General features: G+C 49.2%; 1 protein-coding gene across 25 annotated transcripts in view; it reads right to left on the bottom strand.

Annotated features, from left to right (window-relative positions):
* The window catches only part of LOC149347785 (uncharacterized), a 62,990-nt gene extending 40,117 nt beyond the window's left edge, over positions 1-22,873 (bottom strand). For 11 of the 25 annotated variants that reach the window (XR_016292646.1, XR_016292647.1, XR_016292633.1 and 8 more), the window contains exons 1-7: positions 22,656-22,873; positions 20,048-20,905; positions 15,850-15,943; positions 13,500-13,691; positions 12,106-12,202; positions 10,247-10,423; positions 7,274-7,365 (exon numbers count right to left, since the gene is read on the bottom strand). The gene's annotated coding sequence lies outside the window, so the exon portion shown is untranslated. Of the gene's footprint in view, positions 1-7,273; positions 7,366-10,246; positions 10,424-12,105; positions 12,203-13,499; positions 13,692-15,849; positions 15,944-18,575; positions 19,089-20,047; positions 20,906-21,464; positions 22,376-22,655 lie in introns of those variants that run through there. The other 14 variants (XR_016292642.1, XM_089587441.1, XM_089587444.1 and 11 more) reach the window with 6 other exon arrangements.
* Positions 22,874-23,097: the final 224 nt, after the last annotated feature.

Genomic DNA, 23,097 nt, shown 5'->3' on the forward strand with positions numbered 1-23,097 from the left:
CGCGCTTCGTGCCTGCTGTGGTCATTCAGCACGGCGGTAGCAGTGCTGCTGCCAGCAAGAGGTAGAAAGGTGCAAGGGGTTTGGGAATAGAAGAACTAAGCGCCCCATCTGTTCGGCAACAGTGGTTGCATGCAGCCGCACATAGAGGCGAGGAGGCTGTTGACAGCAGCGCTAAGGCCGATGAAGAGCATCACGGCGAAGTGGGTATAATCCTTGCTGGAATGTGCCGCACGAGTCCTGAAGATACTGCGGCTTTTCTACGAAGCTTTCTATGCTGCCACGTAATGTGCTGCAACGGTTGTATAGCGGTTGTATACCGCAACTTACTCGGCAGTGACCCGCGAGACAACCTACTCGCACAATGGGGGGTTGCAATTGCAACCCCCCTTTTGCTGAGAACTAATGTGTTGTTTCGCCACCAAGACAAGGTGACCCGGGAGCTGATGGAAGCCTTCTTTATTAGAAAAATCGGCAAATGGTGCGTCAGCGAACCTTCAATGGCCTTTACAGATATGGAATTCAGATACTTGAATAACCGGGTGCACACGCGCGCCTCTCCGGTTTAGATTCTCTTTCACGCCATGCGCGTAATCTGTTTCCCCGAGGCTTTGGCGTGAGCATTCTTAGGTGGTTACTCTATATATTCTGTTCCACTCTTCTAATAAACCATAGTTGCGAGTCAGCGCTGGTAGTGTCTCCCCTCTTGTTCTGTAGGCCGCCGCGGTGGCTTAGCGGTTATGGTGCTCGGCTGCTGACCCGAAAGACGCGGGTTCGATCCCGGCCGCGGCGGCTGGAATTTCTTTGGAGGAGAAATTCTAGAGGCCCGTGTACTGTGCGATGTCAGTGCACGGTAAAGAATCCCAGGTGGTCGAAATTTCCGGAGCCCTCCACTACGGCGTCTCTCATAGCCTCAGTCGCTTTGGGACGTTAAACCCCATAAACCAAACCAAACCATCTTGTTCTGTGTACTCTGTCTTAGTTTGCGCTGTTGTTGCACTATATATACCGGCCCGCCATATATAGAACGTTTGCGACGCGCCTCTGTCTCCGGCACGAACGCATTACTGAAGGTCTGTCACGGATTCTTCGCCGTGGATTCGAATACGAGCGCTAGGCAGCGACATCCACATTTAAGCCTGTAATTCTAGAAACGCCAATGAAGTTCAGAGGCCCTCTTCGGTTGGCTGGGCGCTGAAAAGTGGAGGGACCGACAGCTAGCTGCCTGGCGTCTTCTGACCCCCTCTTTCCGGTTTCATAACCTTGGCTCAAACTCCTCTTACCACTACACCGTAATGTAGCGAAAAGTCAACCTTACAAAATTTCTCACTTTAGTTGTGATTAAATTTATATTAAAGCGCTCGAAAGCAGAAACAGCGAGCTGTAATTAATTGACCCGTGGTAGTGGGTGCCTCTGTGCATCTAAACGCGACCCGAGATGGCGGCCCAAAGCACTCAAGAGTATGCTAGTGTTCAGTACGCAGACATTTCCAAATACTGGCCCCATATGATTGCCTCATGGACACACAGCACAGCGGGCTTATTGTGGAAGCTGCCGCATCGCACTCGCATCTTTCAATCCACTGCGGACAAGCTGTGAAGATGCCCTGATATTCTGAAGCGATCGCTTCACTACGCCAGCCACTTCGCCTCGTCGAGCGTGGTCGCACCTCGGCCGGATACCCGTGGCTGCAGCTGTGCGCCGGAGCCGCCGCAAGAGCCGTTGCCTAGCAACCGCCGCGGTGGACACCCGAACTGCACCGTACAGGAAGGAAGTGAGATTGAAAGAAGAAAGACAAAAAAAGGGCCGTAGCGAATAAAATAAAAAATTATATTTGAGGAAAGGAAATTACGCAGTAACCTGTCCGCATACCTCGGTGGATTCCAGCCATCCGATTGAACAGGAAGTGAAGTGGCAGAGAAAGAAGAAACAGAAAGAGGGGCCGGTATGAAGAAAATGAATTTGAGGAAGTTTTCTTTCACCAAAATGTTCTTTGTTCTTTAACTTTAAATATTCTTCTGTCGTTGTTTAACAATACATTTTTTAAAATTCACGTTAGGCTCCGATATTTTGTAACCCTATGGAAATTTCGTTATTTATACCACCATACCTTGGTCAATCCCCCTTATGGGTATGTGCCATTATAATGAGGAGGAAGAAGAAGATGAAGAAGAAATTACGCAGTAACTGTCAGTCCACTTGCAGGGACTAATTTCAGGAACTTTATTTTTCACCAAAATGTTCTTTGTTATTTAACTTTAAATATTCTTCTGTCGTTTTTCATGAATCCCCCCATATGGGTATGTGCCATTATAAAGAGGAGGAAGAAGAAATTGCGCAGTGACTGTGTGTCCACTTCCAGGGACTAATTTGTATAAAAAACGCCCAGCGAAACGCAAGGCGAAAGAGTGACTTTGCAATTCGACTCTGCGACTTCCACTCGGCTAGCTGTAGCTCACTACACGTTTAACCAGAGCTAAACCATAGCCCATTTTTTGATGCTCATATCATGCGTGGTAACCCTGCTGCCTTGAGATGAAAAACAAAAACACTTTGCAGCGCTTTTACGACGCCATACGCAGATTAGTACTAGCGTCCGCACTCAGTGACGAAGCACTCAAACGAAGAAGCTATCAGTGAGGCGCTCGTCTCTCACAGCTCAGAATGTCAAGTTTACATCGCCACGCGCGTGTGTGTCGGTTGCTTGGCCACTGATTATCCGCAGCCCAGGCTGGACAGCACACGTTCCCTATACACGGTCCCCATTCGTGGTAAAAATGTGCATATATTTCTAGGCTGCTCCATGAAGAAACAGACTGCCGTGCTAATCAGATAAAAAAATATGTACGGTTTAATGTCGCGTAGCGACACATGCACTATGAAGTACTATTAATTACTACCGGGACACACGGGCGTCCATTTAGCCTCTATCAAAATTCGGTTGCCGCAAAAAAAAAAACAGTTGCCTCCTCGGTGCCATCCAAACGGCCGCGAAAAAAAAGCACACACAGGAACGCAGGTGTGTCTGCAGAATAGAAAGAACCGCAAGCCGTTCTCATGCGTTCAGGGTGGACCCCTGAACTAATCCGCGAGGCGAATTAACGGAGGAGCTAATGAAGAAATACGCGCCCCTGGATTAATTTCGAATTAATAAATGCAATCAATGTGCCCCTACTGCGGGTTCCTTAAACGAGCACGGACATCCCACAGCATACGGCGTCTTCCAGCATTCCGCCCGAATCGAAACGCGGCCGCCGTGGCAGGAACTGAACTTGCGTCTTCCTGCTCAGCGGACGGACACGCTAACACAAAGCCACCGCGGTGCTTTACCTCAGCCAGTGAGTCACCAGTGTGGCTCAAAAGCCCTTTGCGAGGTAAACTGTGTGTGTCCCGGGTTAATCTTCTAGGACCCTACATTCTGAACGCACACATTTCTAAGCACACCAGAGCTTGGCAGAAGCCGGCAGTTAGGCTCGCAACTATAGTGACATATCACCCAGAAATTCGGACCCGGCTCACGTACGCAATGGCTGGCTGTATGTACATACCTCTCATTCATTGGAAAAGCCTCGAGTGCAGATAGAGTAACAAAGCTGGCATGGAACGCTTAAAATTTTCGATGGCAGAGCACAGAACGCTGACAGTCGAGCGAAGTCGAACGCTACGACTACTGCAAAGATGCCTGGAAGTCTTATTACCGGCCGAAAATTCCTGTTAGATGGTTTGGTTTGGTTTATGGGGTTTAACGTCCCAAAGCGACTAAGGCTATGAGAGACGCCGTAGTGAAGGGCTCCGGAAATTTCGACCACCTGGGGTTCTTTAACGCGCACTGACATCGCACAGTACACGGGCCTCTAGAATTTCTCCCTCCAAAGAAATTCTAGCCGCCGCGGCCAGGATCGAACCTAAAAGAAAAGCTTAAACGTCATTAATTAACCGTTAATTAGTATATAGTCAATAATCAGTAATTGGTCACTAATTAGTAAGTTGTCATTACTTCGCAATCAGTTATGTGTGACGTCATCCAGTGGTAACGTCACCAGTGTCACATAGGCAAAGTGTTGCGGAAAACGCTTTCGCCTATACGCACTTTAGACAGCCGAAGTGCCCCTGAATTTTTTAAGAAGGGACAGGAGATATGTTTGCATCAGCCCTAAGGAACCGATCCTTACTAACACTAGGTGGAGATCCCTAGTATGCGACCCCAGGGCGGTAGCCGCCTACCGGGCGCGCCCGACTAAGGCTTGTTGGGCCTGTAAGTCGTGGCCGTAGTGGGCGGGTGTCCGGAATAATTTCGACCACCTTCGGATCTTTAAGGTGCATTGACAGCGCACCGCACATGATGGCCTCTTGCATTCCGCCTTCATCGAAACGCAGCCGCCGCGAACCCTGCAACTCCGGCTCAGTAATCGAGCGCGCTCAGCCGCCGGGGTGCCTCATTGGTTATGGCGCTGGGCTTCTGTCCCGAAAGACACGGATTGGATCCCAGCAGCGGCGGTCGAATTTCGATGGAGATCAAATTCTAGAGGACCGTGTACTGCGCGATGTCATTCCACGCTTAATAACCCCAGACGGTAGAAATTTCCAGAGCCCCTCACTACGGCGTCCCTCATAGCCTGATTAGCTTTGCGAGGTAAAATCCTGCCATAAACGATACCTCAAAAGCGCGGCATGGGGATACGGGAGGGCTAAAAAAGGCAATCAAAGGTTCGCAGCAGCGAAGGGTTGCGGATTAATTTCGGCCGCCCGCTGTTCTTTGACGCAGACTGGTATCGCCCAGCAGACTCGCTTCATATGCGTTTCGCCTCTATAGGCACGATGCCATGGACACGTGGTATGTAGTATGTACGACGTACTAGAGTGAGTAACAGTGGTGGTGGTTGTTGTTGCGACTGGGAGAAGGATGAAAAGGAAATTGTATGGGCCTTCCTACTGGCTCGAGCCAAGCCACCACCGCTGCCACGTGCAAATAGAGGAGAATTAAAATATCAGAGGAAAGAGAAAAAGGAAAGAAACGACGCGCGTCGCAGCAACAACTGCGTCCGCCGGAGCGGACGCTGCTGAAAAAATGGCTGAGGCTTAACTTCGTTAAGCCTGGAGAATGCGAGGCATCATCGTGTCGCGTAATTTGGAGGCGCACAACCACAGCGACGGCGCGAGGTGGGCCCCCGTTTCTCCACTGCCGTGACGTCATCGTGTCACGTGGTGTGGCATCATCGTGTCACGTGATTTTGAGGCGCACAACCACAGCGACGGTGCGAGGTGGGCCCCCGTTTCTTCACTGTCGTGACGTCATCGTGTCAGGTGGTGTGACGTCATGTATCACGTGATTTGGAGGCGCATAACCACGGTGAAGGGCTGAAGTGGTAGTTAAAGTAGTATCCCGGGGGGGGTGTCCCCTCTCTTGTTGTGTTCTTCTTATTGCGCCGCCGTTCATTTCTAAAGTAGTATGCTTCGCATAAAACAGATAAGCGGCCGAACCCGCGCTCGCCGAAGCGAGGAATGATACTCCAATCGAGTAACAGGGGAAAAATCAACTGCTGTTTAACTATTGTTGAATCCAGGGTGTCGAACCGGCATTTTTTCGGGTTCGGTTCGGGTTCGGGTTCACGCCTTTCGGGTTCAGTTCCGGGTTCGGCTCCAGAGAGCCATTCCGTTCCGGTTCGACCCGGTTCAAACGGGTTCAGGACAAAAAAAATTAGAACGCACATGGGTTTCAGTCAACCTTGCTATGCGTTTTCTTTTTTCTTGCACATCGCTATACAAAATAATAAAAATGCAAAGATTTGTTCACGAGAACATAAAACTGGGCTAGTTGGTAAGGGTTCCCAAGCAGCGCAGGTAATCGGCCCAGTATTGGAAATGTATGGTTTCACTATGGTCCATTGTATAGGGCCGGCCCTTGCCAATACATTTCCAATATTGGGCCAGTTATCTGCGCTGCTTGGGTTCATGCTTAAGGAGCGCAGTAAGCAGGACAAAAGGAAGACGGGAGACGACACAGACGCTGACTAACAACCGTTTATTACATTCGCGGAAAAGTATATGAAGGCGCAGGACACAGTGAACAATCCAAAAAACAGAAGAGCAAAGGTTAAAACTAAAAAACCATACTGCCCATGCACATCATAGTCGAGTCACGACATCTTTCTCAACGAAATTCGAAATTTAGAGCACCTGAGGTTTTTTGTACTCCGGCTGAACACCTAATTTTATTGCTTGTTTCCTTCTTTCAAATGATGTGTTAGGGCTTAGAGTACATGAATACTAACGTGGTTTTTGCCTGCAACACTAAATAATTTAAAATTGAATTGGTTCTCTCTCATACTGTTTGGGTTCCATCAAGCGAAGAATGACTGTGATGTGTAGTTCACCTTTAGACCAAAAGAAGGACGGAGAAGCTGCAATATAAACGCTTCAACTCTGTACAGTACTTAAACCAACCTGCTTCAAGAGCTAAAATAACAACAAACGACATATCTGTTATATTGCAGTTTTTTCGTGCCTCAAGTTATCTTTACACACTTCAGTACTAGTTGCGTGGCGGAAACCGAAATAGAGTTAATAACAAATTCACTTATAGATACAATAGCGGTCGTAGGTGAACACCACGGGGTGCTCCATGTATGCCAATCTCTAAAGTATTGTTTGAAAGAACAAAACATGCAAGCAAACATTGGCTGGGGCTAGCTAAGGTTAAGCTTGGATATCTCGAAGCGAAAGGCCGCGGTGATCCGCGTTAAACACGCGCTTGCGGCGAACGTCAAACGACGCATAGCGCGCGGCAGCGTGCGCCTGTTCTATGGGCAAGCGCGCCATATATATCCCTCCTTTCAAATGCGCACTGTGCACGGCTGCGGCGAAAGGTCAAATGGTGGCGAGGAGGAGAAGCAGCAGCGCACATGCGCAGTAGCCTGCGACGTGCGTGACGTCACTCATGCTCCAACATACGCCGGCTCACGCGAAGCGCGTTGTTTAGCGTAGTGAAGCTTAGTGAAGCTTTTCGCTTCGAAATGTGGTGTCTATGCGCAGCGCCATCACTCGGCACTCAAAGAACTAGGCCTGCCATGTAGGGTCGGTACAGAAAACAAAACCGCCGCCCAGCGTTGGGTTAAGACGGCTGCTTGGTTCAAAATGTGAAATGCCATTGCACTGTTGCGCTAAGCTCTAAGCTCGGCGAGGACACTTCGGTGCGTGCGGGAACCATGTATGTTTCAGCACCTCGCTTTTTTAATCAATGCTACTGTTAAGAGTTTGTAAGGTGGTGACGGGAACTTGCCCTGAGCAAGGCCCAGCTCTACATCTCGGAAGGCAAGCCAATCCTTCGTGATGCCCAGTGGAGTTGTCCGCTCACGAAGCCTTGCCACCTAGAATAGAAACATAGAATTACTGAAAATAGAACTACGAAATCCAAAAACAAAGCATAAAGGTGACCATGTGTAGTTTAAACAGAAGACCTTAAAAATCAGTAGTGTGCAATGCTAGCGGGAGGACACTCAATTACAAAAAAATGGCTGAGGTTCCTTCAACCCAGCTGAGCCTAGTAAATAAGCGAAAGCAAAGCCGCCAGTATTTATAGCGAAGTAGGGTGCGACGTAATTGCTACGTACTCGCATGACATCGCATCAGGGAATACAAATCTCAGATATAAAGGTCAAGGCCAAAGGTCTAATGAGGTCAAGGGTCAAGTGACTGCTGGTCGTCGGTCACCTGGCTGTTGGTTATTAGCTAGAACCATAACATACAGGCATATCATGACTATGCGCAGCAAGATACCGTCATATATTGCTAGTATTTGGGGTTTGTGCTTGGTTTGACCTAATTTGGGATTCAAGGTCAAACGTGCAAAGACAGGCGAAACTCTGTACCTCGAGTAGTGGCGCTTGCACTCTAGGAAAAAAAACCACAAGGCGCGCGGTTACACGTGCCTGAATGTTTGCTGCCACAGCACACATAATGCTTAAAAACAGAAGCTGGGCGCCGGGCCGGGGGACGCTTCTACAAATTCTTGTCCGGCAGTGGGGTTCGAACTATCCACCTTCCGCCGCCAAGGGAGACACCCTTTTTTACGGGAAATCGTGCTTCGATAACCGTGCGCCTAATTTTCACCTTCAAATGACCTTGAGCTTCAAAAGCAAGGAAAGGCGCATAACTGGCCCCCTGAGACAGTGGACAACCTTAGTCGCGCTTTATGCTACGAAACCCATTGAAAACCGAATGGAACTGGAGCTGGAAAACAGAGGAAAGGCACATAACTGCCCTCTCGGAACAGTGGACGCCTCAGTCATGCTTTAAGCTATGTGGCGGTAGTGACAGATCTGCGCTGCATGTGTTGGCATTGACGACTTTGTGCCAGAAATGCGGCACTGAAGCCATATAACATCGGCGTTCATTCCGTTCATTAGCGTTGGCATTGACGCGTTTTTACACTCCGATGATTTTAAGGAAAGGAAGTGCGCATAACTGGCCAGTGGACGCCGGAATCGCGCTTATAGGTACCACACATAATGATCAAAGACAGAAGCTGGGCGCCGGGCCAGGGGACGCTTCTACCCATCCTTTTCGAACAAACCACCTTACGCAGGAAAGACAGACACCCTTTTCTATGGGACCTCGTGCTTCGACCACCGTGTGCCGAATTTTCACGTTCAAATGACCTTGAGCTTCAAAAGCAAGGCAAGGCGCGTAACTGGCCCCCTGGGAAAGTGGACACCTTAGTCGCGCTTTAATAATAAAAGCCACGCGGGCTATGTGCCATGACATGGACCACTGCACAGCTTGCGCTTTCTGCGCTAATTTTTCACGAAGCTTTAGATGAAAGTCTTACTGTCTGATCAAAATTAGGAGCCGATTTAGTGTATTTGCTAGCTCTCCGATAGCGCATAGGCGGCGGGATGTCAACATATCGACGAGTGCTTGAGCAACATAACAGAGCCGGCAAATACTTTCAGACGGCCCAGGCATATGTTGGTTAAGCATGTAGTCAGACGCGAACAAACGCATTCATTAATTTGCTGGCAAATCGTGGCCGTGTGCACTTAATGCGCCACAGCTACAAACCTAGACCGCTCATGTGCACTCAGAGAGCCACATGCAGATTACTGGTACTGGAAGGGCTAGAAACCTCCCTCGACCAGGGGAGCTGTTGCATGGTCCCGCGCACCATTTTCCTCTAACCTCGTGCGAAAGTGCCCTCGCACTGTGCGCCTCAAGGCGCCTTTGTGATGTGATACACATAATTCATAAAAAAAAACTTCAGGTCTGAATATTCAGTATCCTGCACACGACATCCGCGGCTACAAAACTTGCAAAAAAAATTCAGAGCGAACTTAAGTGTGCCGCTCTGAGAAGGCGAAAGCAGTGTGTTATCTGAGCATTCGACCTCGACGCAGGTTCTGCACCGAAAAATGAAACGAACACACGCTTCAGAACGCCGGTCCCCAAAGGTCGAATTGAAACACTCCGACACACTGTTGACACACTGTTCGTATACCTGTCGCGAGCTGGCCTCCAAACTGACTAAAAAATGGATGCTTTATGGAAAGGGAAACCCTGACACCACTCACAATGGTGTGCGTTTGATGGTTGTGTCACTATTTCAATACGAAAATTGCTTTTTCAGGAAAGGAATTGGCGTAATTGTCACACATCTCGACACCTAGGTGAATGCCTGAACCACGCCTTAAGGGAAGAGGTAGTCTAGGAAGGCCTACTCATCGGTTTGAAGCACTGCCGCAAGCTAGCCTTCAACTTAAAACATGTGGGCTATGTGCACAGAAAAATTGTATGACACCATGTGGAAGGCTGCACGACGAACAGTTGCTCATAATTTTAGTGCAGATGTTGACGGGATTACTGCCGCCGTATTGCGGTCAGCTAGTTTATGGGCTTTAACGGCCCAAAGCGACTCAGGCTATGAGGGACACCGTAGTGGACAACGGTACGGCCTCCCTCATAGCCCGAGTCGCTTTGGGACGTTATACCACATAAACCATAAACTAGCTGACCTCAATGCGGCGGCAGTAATCCCGTCAACATTTGCACCAAAATTATGAGCAAACTGTTCGTCGTACAGCGTTCAAGGTGGTAGCGATGGACATATCTATAATGGCGTCGCTTTATACTTTATAAACAAGGTAACTGTTGTGTGACGGCTAAAAGAAAGAACAGCGTCCGCGTCTCCTAAGTGATATGTCCTAATCATACCCTTCAGGCGGAACTTAAGTGTCCCGTAAAGGTTCTTCTCACCGAAATCAGCTTCCTGCCTTTAACCCCATCCCATCTATGGGGACGAGGCGGGTGAGGGCGCTTGCATCGTGGTTCACACCCACGCGACGAACACATTTCATACTGTGCGCCCTCTCTGTGTGCTGTGCCGTCTTAGCTCCGGGGCCTTCCTCGCTACCTGTTCTTGCTGTCTTCCTGCTTCAAGAGAACAAGAACGCGAACAGAGTGGTTAACATCCTGCTAGGTACAAAGAAAGATGGAACTTGAAAGAAAAAGCAGTTGGCAACAGAACACCATGGCCACAAGGGTGGTGAATCGCACCGCATACCAATCGTAGCAGAAAACGAACTTAAGGTTTCAATGTTTCTATCTAGCTAGAACAAGCCACATGAAAACAAACAAGTACAAGGGGTTAGCAGCGCACTGTTCATTTGTAGCGGAGTAGCAGTGTGTAGCAGTCATAACGTAAGTTGGATGTGACTCTAGAAAAAAGATTCACAGGATCATTAGTCAAGACACCAGCTTGGGTGAGGATGTATCCCCACACCTGCTTTGGCGAGGGATGAACTGATGAGCCCTAAGTGACGACAGTAACGGCCAATGTAAGCGTGTTTTTTCACTGTCACGATTGAAGGACTTCTTTTTCACAGCAGCGTTTTGAAGCTAAAACAGAATATGTGTATGGGTGTCGCAGCTGAAAGCAACCTAGGTTTAAAAAAAGCGTCGTAGGCGTGTATAACCTAGCGTAGGTTTTGAGTCATAATTACTAGGCAGTAGTATTTTTCGTTCGAGAGAAGTAATTAGTCCAGACTAAGTAGCGAAATTTTTGATGACACTAGTAAAGCAGGAATGGAAAAGGAGTACACAGTCTTGAAAGCCTAGAACGTTCGAGTAGAAAAAAAAACTGCTTAACCGTCCCAAGACGTTTAAATACAAAACTAAGCCGGCTGTTTTCCCGAGCGCTGTTCCCGACGGGGATTTTCGTGTGTGCGCGAGATATACGTCAGCAGGTATTGCGTGGCAACTTTACTTCGCGGTCTCTCTCACGAGGCCAGTGAATAAAGATGTGTGAATGGTAGCTTGGTCCAAACATATCAGCCAGTTGTTTTTAAAATGATTATCATCTTCCGAATTAAACTTTGTTCCCAACTATACTATGGCTAAAAGGCTGCTGAACTGCTGATCTCACTGCAGACTCGCGCGCTGAGATCCTTATCTACCCGCCAACCCACCCATCTCTCACTACCATAAAACAGTGAATCTGGAGTCGCCTGCAGACGTGAATGTTGCTTAAAACTAGGCCACGCGTCTCAATACGACACGCATGGTTTCCATGGTCTACGACATTTCCGCCTTCTTTAAAACCTTGGTTACTTAGCTGCGACATCCGGTATACCAGGGTTCGCAGACCTTGTATGAAGGTAAATAAGACTGTGGCAGCTAACTTACTGGCTGTACATGGTTAAACCAAAGTTTCTGACTAGGGAGGTCTTGCGACAATAACAATAGACACCTTTAGCATACCGTGTACCGTGTTACCATTACCGGAGTACCGGGAGCCCTCCCACCGGTGAGCATGCGCGGATTGGTCGTGATGCTGCAGGCGCACGCGCAGCTGACGGGTAACTGGCAACATCTGGCGCCGTCAAGGCGATTTGCGCGTGCGCACTGACTGGCCGCGGGCTCCCGGGGCTCCCGGCAATAACGGTGCCGCTCACACGGGATAAGGTATGCTCAAGGTGTCCAATGTGTTATTTGTGTTGCAATTTGTAGATCGCTGCCTCGTCGCTCATCGTTGCTTATTGCTTTTCCCACTTCCTTCATGCACGAATGAATGAATCCAGCAACCCGCAACTTTTGTCACACCAACGGCCACCTACTTGAAGAGCAGGAGTCGCTGGTGCTTGGAGACGGCGAGGAAGGCTTCCGCGTATGTGACGAAGGTGTTCTACACGACCGGGTTCAGCGCCACACCATCTGCACAAGAATAGACTACCTGAAACCGCATGTTGCTTCCAAGAGACATCATCACGCTGACTATGCTCACTGAAATGCTCTTTTCCAAAGTATTATCGAAAGGAACAAATTCATGATCCGATTTTGCAGATAGCTGGGTTCCATTCAGATATAGACTGGTCAGCTTGTACTCGCTCGCTTCAACGAGGATACCACAAGAAGCTTTTTGTGGTGACTTTTGACACAATTTTTGCGAGCACAAAAATATTATTTAACGCAATCAGCAATTGCCTCTCGCAAGCTGATACGCCGGAAAAGGAAATATGGCTCTTCGACTGTTAGCGGGCAGAGGTGATCAGCACAAGAAAACATTTCCGACGATTACGTTACTTCCGAATGCGAAACTTGAGCCCAGCTCATCAGCTGTTTCAGCTTTTAGATTGAGGCACAGAATTCAAGCAAGACATGCATGTAGAATTACAGGCAACTTGTTAATTTTTCATACATATTCCTTCCTCAAGACACTAACAGTTTTTGATTGTCATGAAGGAAGCTACGTGGTCGGAGAAATGGATATATGCTCGAGTTGCTGCACCAATGCCTGGTTCTCAAAGACGAGGTCTTAAGTATTTCGGGAGGTTGTCACAGCCGTGGGAGGCGTTACGAGCGAGAGGAACAGGATGTTCACCCGCATAAGTGGTAATGAATTCCTGTTTGTCTTTATGTCGACATTAAAGTCCCCACCCGCCCTGCCACACTGGCAGGTAACAGTTGATGGTTGATCGCGAGAGTTCGCTCACCGTTGCCACAGCTAATTATTCATGGAGCCTACATCTCTTGCTCATCATCCGAAGTACCTATAAGCGCGATTCAGGCGTCCACTGACCCAGGGAGCAAGTTATGCTCACTTCCTTTCAAAATGATCGGAGTGTAAAACGTCACCGCCAAAGCCAATGAACGCCGATGGCCTATGGTTTTAACGCCACGTTTCTGGCACAACGTTGTCAATGCCAACGCATGGAGCGCACATCTGTCGGTACCACCGCATAGCTTTAAGGACGATCGAGGTGTCCACGGTTCCAAGAAGGCAGTTATGCGCCTCCCCTCCGGCTTTTAAGCTCCCGCTCCATAGGAGCTTAAAACGAGACTGAGGTGTCCACTGCTTAACGAGAGAGAACGGCGACTGGGACGCCGCGAAACGCAGAAATGGGCGCCAAGGAACTGCGCTCTAAAACAGTGATGGGGGAAATTGGGTCCACTGAAGCTTCGAGCGGGGTGGGTAGGTCACGTGCGCAACAAAGGTGGCAGTCCTACTTACCAGGAACATCTTCGTCTACCCCGCCGGACCCACGCTGTCAGGGCGAGGCAGGTGGGCTCGTCGGCGTCGTGGCTGTCGCCCACGCGACGAATGAATCCCGGGCGCTCAGCGGGGTTTCTTCAGTTTTATGAGTCGCCCCGTGCTCCTGCGGCGAGGAATGTGCGAGCCTGACAGGAGACAGTAGCGGGCACCCTGCAGTTTGACACAGAACAGGTGCGACAGTGTCCCTCTCCTGCCACGGTCAACGTCCTGCATTATGAAACCTTGCTACCACCCTAGCACAATGAGCCATCCAGTGAGGTGCGTTTTGCTACATTCGAGGAGGATTCTGGTGTGGGCTAGTTGGTTCATTCTTAATAAACAGGTTCACAACAGCGCTACGGAACGAGGACAGAAGGAACACGAAAAACACAGGACGGGTGCTGACTACCAACTCTTTATTGCGTGAAAAAAACCAGCACAGATTTATACTATTTCCTGGACCACGTGATGCACTGTCAGCCACGGGACAAAGCGAAGGAACGCCTCACACGTTTGGGGAGTCATCACACAGCTCGACAGAACTCATAAAACGTGCATGCACTATCAAAATATAGCATTGCCAAGCTAATGATAAAGGGACTAACAGATACAAAGATGTGCATGACCCCTGTTGCCTACGACAACTACAGCTCAGACAGGCAAGAAAATGAGTACTTCAAAGCAAAGCGGAATCTTTGGGCTACGTAAAAACATTCAAGAGAGCGAGAAGGCGTAAAAGCAAGTTTTTCATGCCCTTGTTTTCATCGCCATTTTGCTCATGCTTTTCTCATCCTTTTACGCCTTCTCGCTCTCTTGAATGTTTTTACGTAGCCCAAAGATTCCGCTTTGCTTTGAAGTACTCATTTTCTTGCCTATCTGAGCTGTAGTTGTCGTAGGCTGTAGCTGGGTCATGCACATCTTTGTATCTGTTAGTCCCTTTATCATTAGCTTGGCAATGCTATATTTTGATAGTGCATGCACGTTTTATGAGTTCTGTCGAGCTGTGTGATGACTCCCCAAACGTGTGAGGCGTTCCTTCGCTGTGTCCCGTGGCTGACAGTGCATCACGTGGTCCAGGAAATAGTATAAATCTGTGCTGGTTTTTTTTCACGCAATAAAGAGTTGGTAGTCAGCGCCCGTCCTGTGTTTTTCGTGTTCCTTCTGTCCTGGTTCCGTAGCGCTGTTGTGAATCTGTTTATTAATGTTACATTCGCACGCAAGAATACATTAAGCATTGAGTCCTGGGAAAGAGGTGCAGCCGCCCATGATTTTTGGGAGGAGGGCTTTATTAGGCGAGCATAGCTTTCGTACCGCTATGCCTTAGAGACGGTCAAACCTATGCTCGCCAAATAAAGCCCAACCGCAATAGCAAAACGATGGGCTGCACTCTAGCTGTTGATTGCATGTGCCAAGGCAAGTGATACAATATTTAACTAATAAAAAAGAGCTGCAAAACATGAACGATATACAGTTTGTGACAACCCTGCCGAATTACTCTTCATGTGTGCACGTTCGACAATTTTATGCCGTTGCTTCGTGAAAGGTTGTCTAGAGAAGGGAGTATTCATGGTCATTGGGGCAAAATACATAAAACGTTTGTCGAAAGTATGCTTCCGAGCTCCACTGTGTGGCTCGTATTGCATCGCACGCGTTGAACACGCCTGAAGGAAAGAAGATTTCTGGTTCTCGCCACTCCGATGGGTACGAATCCCACGAATGCTACAGAAGCCCCACTAGACAGCTTAGAAGGCAAACCCCTCAGCTACAAACTTGTGACAAAGCCTGTTCTTTCTTGGTTCTGTTGTTTATGGCATTGCATTAGTAAGTCTTCCTAGTTTTCCCATATTTACTCTCCTGTTTGGACAGAAAAAAGGCAGCGATTCCAAACATGGTGCTAGGCATCTCACATTCTATGCTTTTATTATGTGATAGTATAGAAAGCCCGTTGAAGAGAAAACCAGGTGCCCGTCGTCGTCTAACCCTGCCAGCAACAATAATGTGAAACTCCGTAAACTCTATTTGCATGTTATATGTTGCGCGAGGTTCAAGGCCATGAGACCGCAGGTCGACAATTAGAGACTCCGTTTTAATTTCACCCCACATGGGCTTCTTTAAAATGCAGTAACTTATAGCAGAGCGCATGGGCGCTTTTGCATTTCTGTCCCATCGAAATGCAGCCGCCGAGTTCGGTAATCGATCGCACTACCTTGGCCTGGATCGAAAGTGTACGAATGATCATACGTATATGGCCACCAACGTGCCACTGCCCCAAGCTGGTATGCTAGATTCTAGCCTGGATTCTTATTTGAGGATATAGCGGCGAGCTTACCTTTGCATTTCAGCCAGGAGGCACCGCTGGACACCACTCGGCGGTAGCCTGAGGGTCCTCAGAGAAGTACCACATCACAAGGAGAGCTCGTGCTCTGCAAGGGCGGGAAGAAGATTTTGAACATATGCAAGAGTAGCGATCACTGTCCATGTCTAATTAAAATTATTTTCTCACTTTTTCCTTTAGAAAACCTTGTCTCTGCACTCCACAGTGTACACTGGAAGCAACCAACTTGCGCTTATTCCGTACAAATATGCGCACACACAAAAAACAAATCACATACTAACTCATATCTCACTCAGCTTAATATCTGATTCTGGTTGTGTGAACAGTGAGTCTTCAGCAACAAATTCAGCCGGTTTCTTTGCACCAACGCTCCACCGGTGAATGCCTTTGTGCAAAGCCAATGGTCACTAAATTTTGTGGCTCTGATTTTCTAGTTTTGGAGTATTTTGGGCTGTGTGTCAAAATTGGCTAGCATTCAACGAAGAGTTACCTTTCGGAGAACATTATATTTTGTATTCAGACAGCCTTGCCCTCGCTGTTAGGCGCGTTACCGGAGGCAATTGCTCGAAAACCAGACCGCTAAGGGCATCTGCACTAAGCTTAGTTCATCAAGCATCCTCTAGACGTCGCGTCAAAAATGGTATAGCATGGTATATTATGTTATGGTTTGCTGATGCTGTTTACAGCATGAGACTTCAAAAGTTAATATCGCCCTAGTGAGGCAATGGCTCGGAAAATGCATGGACGGAAATGTTTGCAATCTAGTACATCAGGAACAGAGTGCAATAACCCTAAGGCAGCGAAGAACTGTTTGTTCGAAAGAAACACATGGAGATTACACGGCGTGGATGGTGATCGCCAGCTTGTTTCCCCTGCGCTCTCTCCGGTTACTGATCTTGTGACTCAGGAGGGTTTTGTATAGATCGCCAATATGACCTATGTGTCTTTTACGGGGGGTGTCAGTCTCGCGGGCGAGAACGTGGGTATCCTAGAGTCTTTCACGTGTACCTTTTGCATGCAATGGCTTTTACTTGAGGATCATGTGATGGTCGGTTTTGAGCTATATCGCCAGCGCTTTGAAGGTTCGTACGGGCGTTACGTTTGGCTTCAGCCACTGCATTCTGAAAACAGAGCAATCATCTGCACTCCTGTGGTGGCGTCACAGCACGCTGCCCCTGTTGACTACGCCATGCCATTAATGTTGCACCCAATACTGTAGTATCGACTGCGGCCGCCGCTGTGGCTCAGTTTTATGGCACTCGGCTGCTGACCCGAAAGACGCGGGTGCGCTATGGGCCGCGGCGGTCGAATTTCGATGGAGGCGAAATTCTAGAGGCCCGTGTAGTGTGCGATGTCAGTGCACGTTAAAGAACCCTAGGTGATATTAATTTCGGGAGCCCTTCACTAAGGTGTCCATCATTTCGCAGTCTTGTCCCATTGGTAGAATTGGTCTTGACTATCCGCTGGATTTGAAGGCGGGAGAGGTTCATATCGGGTTCACTCTGCCGATGGAACCCCAAACCACCGCGAGACAAAATGATGAAGGCTAGATGGAAACTTGCGTTTAGTCTGCGTGTGTGTTTCTCTCAGGGCGTGCACACTCAAAGACAGCCAGTTGTGCTTCTTTTCCTGAAATCTCATTAATGCGAAAAGCGTTAGATGGCTACGCTGATGTCAGAGGTGTTCGCAGATTGGGTCGCCGGAACTTCTTCCCTGTGACCTCACGAGGCATCTGAGGTCACCGGTCATTTTAGCTAATGATCGAGAAAGAATAAAAATACAACAAATTTGCGGTCTAGGTAGAAATCGAAGCGAGGCTCCGGCGTGAGAGTCCACGTGACAGGATGACGCAAAATTGAGAGAGTGGTTCACACCCGAGCTAAGTCACGATCGCTGCCACGTTCAGATAGGAGAGGGGCGGAACGATGGAAACAGACGTGTGGTGCAAAATCGCGACCGCCGAAGCGACGATGCTGGCTTGAGCAACTGAGATAAGAATGAGAAGATAGTAAAAAAATACGGACTCCCTTAAAGGGCCACGGTAGATTTTCGAACTAGTTTTCTAACTCATTACATATATTGAGCACTGTGTTGTGCCAGGCAGAAACCGCGTTGACGGAGGACGAGGCTGAAGACGCGCGAAGGACGTTCACTTGGCTGCCTGCTCCGTTCCCCGTACTCGGCCCAGTATTCATCTGTAAATAAGTCAGTTCCATCCGCAACAATATTCGGTGGAGATCGTCTGGGCGTGCCGTCCTGGATCTCCTGACCCTTCGCGCATCTTCAGCCTTGCCGTCATCCAAGCACACGACAGTTAAAAATGTTTATGGGGATTTAACGTCCCGAAGCGACTCAGGCTATTAGGGACGCCGTAGTGAAGGGCTCCGGAAATTTCGACCACATTGGGTGCTTTAACGTTCACTGACATCGCACAGTATACGGGCCTCTAGAATTTCGCCTCCATCGAAATTCAACCGCCTCGGCCGGCATCGCATCCACATCTGGAGGGAGGAAGAGAGGAAAGGGAAAGCCCTTCGCATTTTCCACTCTTAAGCAGACAAGTGCATTAGAGTGATTTTTCGGCTTTTGCAACCACATTTCGCCACAGGCCTTTCATAGTGTTCTGCTTGCTAGCAGTTTTGTACGCGTGGTCAGGAACCGGCGATTCTGATGGAATGCGAAGGTCAATTAACGTGCGCTCTTCCAGCAGTCTTCCTCACTTGCGGTGGCGCTTCTCCATCTCCTGCCCCATCCAGGTGGTCGGGACGTGGGGCATGCTGGCGTTGAGGACGTCCTATACACCCACACGACGAGAGACTCTACTGGTGGCTCAGGCCCCTTGGGTTCTTTGGCCTGAAAAAACGCATACACCGGAGAGCTTTAGCACAACGCATACTGCCACCATTCACACCTGTCGGCGGCCGTGACACGCATGCGCACCTGGGCCCAAGAGGCTCCAGGTTCATCCTCATGTGGAGTACACGTGCCAGTCGACCCTATTGTGGAAGAGCGATGGTGTTGACAACGAGCAAGAGCGACGACGAAGGAAATCAAGCAGTTCTGACAGCGATCGCACCGGTGGGGCCATCCCGTTTGTAGACCGTGCAGATTGCTTGAAGACTCCACCAAAGACTAGAAATACAGTGGAGTACGGCCAAATTACGTTTATTATTATCACCGATAAAACAGTTCAAGAGGGGCCTTCAAACCTTTTGCAAAACCATCCGACTCCCCCTCCCTTGACGAATCTCCACGGCCGAAAAACGAGATGGCGGCACCGGTGCGATCGCTGACAGAGCGGTTTAATTTCCTTCGTCGTCAACTCAGACGATGCGAATATCAGACTACTGATCAAATCAGGTAAGTAACCTAAACAAACGTGGTAATGAAACAATTTTCCCGCCCAAATGTCATTTCTGTGCGAAATTTGCGCTCGAACAATGTGCGCGTTTATAGTCGGATACAACTTAAGTCTGCAGTGAAGCTCCGCCCACATTCAGCCTTCATGCACAGAATTCCTCCATGACGAAAAAGTGGTCGGTTGCATAAATGTTTCTTGTTATATCAGCAAGAAGCTTACATCGCAAGAAAAAAATGATGAGAACTAGACTTTTGATATATGGATTCTTTGATATAGCCTGTACCTAGCCCTTCTGATTCCGATTCTATCTGTGACAATATACTCAAACATTAAAAAAATGATTTCGTTTACCGTTGAGATTGGCCAGCAGAGTAATACGGGACGCCGAGAACCGCGGCCCAGTGTTAGCAACTGCCATTTTTTTTATATTGTATCCTACTATAGATGGAATGTCTAGGGCGCGCATTTATTTGCGCAACATGTTGTATATGGCCACCGACGTGCCACCGTCCGAGCTGCTATGCTAGATTAGGTTTGGTTTATTAGGGTTTAATGTCCCAAAGCGACTCAGGCTATGAGGGACACCGTACTGAAGGGCTCCGGAAATTTCGACCACCTGTGGTTCTTTAACGTCCACTGACATCGCAGAGTACACGGGCCTCTAGAATTTCGCCTCCAAAGAAATGCGACCGCCGCGGCCGGGATTGAAGCCGTGTCTTTCGGGTCAGAAGCCGAGTGCCATAGCCACTGAGCCACCGCGGCAGTTAGATTAGCGGCAAGTTTCACTGAACTAGCCTGGATACTTATTTGAAGAGATAGCTGCGAGCTCACCCTTGCATTTCAGCCAGAGGCACCGCTGGACACCACACGCCGGTAGCCTGAGGGTCCTCAGAAGTACTACGTCACAAGGAGAGCACCTGCTCTGCAAGGAGGGGAAGATGATTTTGCATTTACTAAGTCGCGTACAACGCTTAGGCAAGCTTACCGATGACTGCATTGGTTTAATTAATGTCACTTTTCGCTTGAGCGAGCTTTGTCTCTACGCTCCTCCGTGTACGCTGGAAGTAACCAAGTAGCAGTAATTGCGTGTAAATATGCACACACGCAAAAAAGCACAAACCACGCACTGACTCATATGTCACTCACCAACAAGCCAGTTGCTGAACTGTTACAGCTAAGCACTACGGCACATCTGCCTTCTTTCTCTCCCACCTTCCTCCCTTCCCTTACGGTGCAGTTCGGGTGTCCCGCGAGATGTGTGAGAAAGTTACTGCGCCATTTCCTTTCCTCAAAAAAGCGTTGCGTTCAAAGGTGTTTCCAGAGGGCAAGGCGTCGCGCCGAACGCGCGATGTCGTTCCGTGGACTCCCTGGCAGCACGGAAACGCGCTATCGCGTTCCAATCCTATAGGAAGCTTAAAAGCGTCCAATTTTTTCTGCAGAGCACCCACACAGTGCAGCGTCAGTGCATCAACTCCAGCGTAACGCTGGTGGCGGTCTCCTTCCTCACAGGGTACATACCTGTTCCGTGCCCGCACTTGTCTCGCTGACCAGCTGGTGCGTCGACGCAGCTGACACCCACGCGGCGAAAGCGCTGCAGACGATCACTGCGGTTCTTCAGCCTCCAGATTCCTCCGCATCCTTCAGCGACGCTGGGATCGCACGAGCCTGACGAGAGACGGGATCAGCCGCCTGCAGGATAAGAAGAATTGCGGTCAGGAATGGTCATGAGGCAGCAGATGCAGGCGTATCCCTTCACTGGCAATGTCAAGTCCGTGCGCTCGTCCACTTGGGGCAACACTTTTGATTTGATTTGATTTGATTTGATTTGGACACTGCCATTGTCTAAATTTCGGGGCACTATTAAGGCGAAAGCATTACTATACGCCTCATCGGCAACGAAACCCGGGGTCGGCGTAGACCTGCATGAGTGTCCGAAAAATCCCAGATGTCCCCGGGGTATCAAAAAAGAGCGATCTTCCGTAGGTGCGGGGCAATGAGCCCAGGACGCTCAGACTGTTAGGCGAGACCGCAACTAATACGCAACAACATCGTGCTGCGTTTTGGCGTACAAAACAACCTATTGTATGTGTTGCCTTACGACTGCATGTTAATGGCAATTAGAAAAGAAAAATAAAGCTAAAATGCATGCTTTCACATTCTAAGCAAGTCTTACACGCCTTCCAAATTTTAGAATTGAGAGTGCCGGTCGTCATGGTCTCCTGAAGCACAGGCGGCGATACGTGCTTACACGAAGAGGTTAGAGGCCCGAATATTGGTAATCCGTGATGGCGCTTCGTGCTTGCTGCGGTCATTCTGCACGGCTGCAGCAGTGCTCCTGCCAGCAAGATGTAGAAAGGTAGAAGGGTTTGCGAATAGAAGAACCAAGCGCCCCATCTGATCAGCAACGGCGGTTGCACGCAGCCGCACATAGAGCCGAGGAGGCTGATGACAGCAGCGCTAAGGCCGGTGAAGAACATCGCGGCTAAGTGGGTATAATCCTTCCTGGAATGTGCCGCACGGGTCCTGCAGATACAGCGGCTCTTCTGCGAAGCGTCCTATGCTGCCATCTACTCTGCTGCAACGGTTGTATACCGGCGCGCCGTGTATGTAGAACGTTTGCGACGCGCCCCCGTCTCCGGCACAAACACATTACCGAAGGTCTGTCCAGAAACGCCACTGAGAACGCAATAGAAACGCTCTTCGGTTGGCTGGACGCCGGAAAGCGAAGGGACAGCTGCCTGGCGTCTGCTGACCCCCTCTTTCCGGTTTCATAGTCTTGGCTCGTACTCCTCTTGCCACGGCGGCAGCAGTGCTCCTGCCAGCAAGGCGTAGAAAGGTGCAAGGGGTCTTCGTCATTGCTCACGAGACCTCTGCTATATTTTTTTTTGAGTAAAGGAAACGGCGCAGTAACTATCGCACCTCGGTGAACATCTGACACTGGTTATCCACAGCCCAGGCTGGACAGCACAGGTTCCCTGCTCGAGGTCCCTCGTTCGATGAAAAAATGCGTACATATTTTTGGGATGCTCCATGATGAAACAGACTGCCTTGGTAATGAGATAAAAAAATTGTAATGTCGGGTTTAGTATCCGGTGGCGACCCATGCACTATGAGGTACGATGAAGCACTACCGGGACACGGGCGCCCATTTCGTCTCCTTCATAATGTGGTTGCCACAAAAAAAAACCAAGTTTCCTCCTCAGTGCCATACAAACGGCAGGGAAAAATGCACACACAGAAACGCGGTTGTGTCTAAAACACGTGCTGAACTGCCATTCAAGAAATCGAGAATAAGGGGTTCCTGTAGACCGCTGCGAAGATGCCCAGAATCCCCATTACCGGCCGAAACCTTGTCTGGCTAAAAAATTAAACCTGACTACCCTCGGTGTCCTCGGAGACGCCATCGCTTCGCACTGTATTAGTGGACCACAGGCCTCACCTTATGCTATGACGTGTCGATCGCCCAGACAGGCCGCCGCTGTGGAAACCAGCTGACGGTGGCGATTGTTCGAGGAAAATGCCAGAAGGACTCCAAACTGCCGACGATAACTTCAAGGAGTCCCCTCTGAGCCTTTTCATGAAGACCTTGTCTGGGGCATGGATACTGGACACTCCGCATCTCTTGCACTGAACCCGGATACACGTCGTGTTCGGCGCAAGGCCACCTCACCAGAGCCACTCACGCACACGCATGCGCTCTCCCTTCCCTCCGCTCACTGGTCTCGTGCTCCCCCTGGCGTCGATATCTTCGTCATTTGTCACGAGACCTCTGATTTTTTTAAAAGGAAAGGAAACAGCGCAGCCAAAAGACTGACTAAAGAACAAGAGGTTACGTGGCGTCGTCTACAGACGAGATCGATACGCACCCCATCACTCCTCGC

This window comes from Amblyomma mixtum, chromosome 4 (genome assembly GCF_055824585.1).
Source record: "Amblyomma mixtum isolate Tamu chromosome 4, ASM5582458v1, whole genome shotgun sequence".
NCBI classification, from domain to species: Eukaryota; Metazoa; Arthropoda; class Arachnida; order Ixodida; family Ixodidae; genus Amblyomma; species Amblyomma mixtum.